A 2,124-nucleotide genomic window follows, 5' to 3' on the forward strand; every position below is an offset into this window, starting at 1 on the left:
TCCACTCCAAGCCTAGTGCAGTCCCAATGGAGATACCGCTCCCCCTACAACTCAATGCTTCAGGGCAGCAGCCATGGAGGTGTCTAGAAGGACTGGTGACCAAAAGGCCCTGTAGCTGCCATTACAAGTCACACCCACGAGGTGGCACAAAACTATAGGCATTTATTCTCTCAGTTCTAGAACCTAGATGTCCAAAGAGTCTGTGCCTGTATCTCCCTGTGTCCAGTGGCTGCTGGCTGTGCTTGGTGTTCCATGGCTTGAAGCCAGGTTAATTCAGTGTCTGCCTGTGGTCACATCACTTTCTCTGAGTGTGCCATCTTCCCTCCTTTCTGTAAGGACACTTGTGATTGTACTTCGGACCTACTGGTTAATCCAGGACCATCTCAAGAATCTTAACTTGATCTTACCTGTGTGCCAGGTCCATTCACATTTACCTGGGACCAGGACATAGATGTGGGCACAATGTGGCACAGGACTAGGAAGCTGAGGTCACTGGAGACCCAGATAATGAACCCAAACCATTTGCTCCTGCCAACTTAGTACCACTAGCCTTTGTGTGCAATCACTGCCCTCCAGTTTGACAGGTAGCCCAGACCAAGGGGCCATCCCCACCTGAGCACCTGTCCTATCTGTAACTCTCAAGACCTGGTGAAAAACGCCAGCTAGGATGTTGGAGCTACTGTTCTCATCTCTGAGTCATGCTTCTGCCTTTTGCTCTTCCTTCCAAAAGAGGGCAGACTCATTAAGGAAGCTGCTCATGCTGGTTCAAGGAATAGCATTTGTGTCTAACTCCCTCCAGCAGTTCCTCAGATTCTGTATTTGCTGCATTTGACTACCATTGCAGTCCTTTCCTGTGAGGGGCTTGCTATCACAGGATTCTAATGGGGCCTTGACTAGGTGCTGAGCCTGGTTCCAGGCTCAGGGGCTTCCACAGTGTGGAGATGGGGCCAAGTAAGCAGAGGGGTCCCTTCCTTGAAGGATCTCTCTCCTGTCTGGGAGAGTCCTGGGCTCACTGGTGGCTTGTGTCTTTGGTGCACAGAACCCTGTGTCCTCAGAGAACAAGCTCCATGGTGGTGCTCCAGGCCTAGTAGGGGTGAGGGGTGTCATCTGAGTGCAGCAAGATGCCCGCCCTGCAGGTGAGTGGAAGACAGGTCAGCTCTATGGTCCTATGCTGAGGACCTGCATGGAGCTACATAGTTCAGCAGCTGCAGAGCAATTCTCACTTGGAGCCATTCGTATCTCCAGGAAAATCCAGCCCCTTCTGGGAGAGATGTAAGTCAATTTTGGTTAGGGCTGCTCACCAGACTCTCCTAGGTTATGTTCCTGAACTCCTCACAGCCCTGGTTAAAGGCTGTTGTACAAATGGAGCCCCTGAGGAATGGGGCCTGGCTTATGGGCAATGTGGACCCACAAGATTACCTGTACCCTTCCTATTGTGAGGGAGAAGCTGGGCCCAATCATCAGGATTCTCCTCAGGACCAACAAGCAGTCTGCACCAAGATGGGTAAGCTTACCCTTGTCAGACTGTGGGTATGGGAAGCAGGCAGGTCTGGCATGTCCTCCCTCAGGGTTCTGAGCCATCCTCACACTAAGACAATTTCCCCCTCATTGAGGGAGCACCCTGCAGGGGATGAAGACCTCAGTCAGGCCTTTCCCTTGAGGTGTAAGGGTTAGGATCGCCAAGTGGGGTCTCTTCAAAGGCCCTGGCTGGAAAATGGGTGAAAGGATATCCTGGGCCAGTGTACTTGCTTTCTTGGAGCTGCCCAACAGCCAGGCCGCACTGCTACCTCAGTGCAGACAGGTGATCATTCTGGTGCCTGCTTTTAATTCTCTCTTCTCTCTTTAATCTGTGCATTCAGAATGAGATGGATCGTTTTTAAAATGATAATAGAATGTAAGTACATTTTTAAAACATTTTTAATGCTTTCTTATGGTCTATCGCATATATAAAAAAATAATGGTGTTTAGCAGTGAACACATAGTAGAAGTGTGTGTGGCACATGCCATCTTTTCCTGTTGAGTGGCATTCCAGCAGTGGGGCATCTGGGAGATTTTCTTGCTTATGTGGTTCAGCTCTTGAGCACATGAAACTTTCAGGATCCCCAGTGACTTATCTCAGTGGCT

Source organism: Elephantulus edwardii, unplaced genomic scaffold (genome assembly GCF_000299155.1).
Source record: "Elephantulus edwardii isolate Elephantulus edwardi_28Jun2011 unplaced genomic scaffold, EleEdw1.0 scaffold00564, whole genome shotgun sequence".
In the NCBI taxonomy this organism is placed as follows: Eukaryota; Metazoa; Chordata; class Mammalia; order Macroscelidea; family Macroscelididae; genus Elephantulus; species Elephantulus edwardii.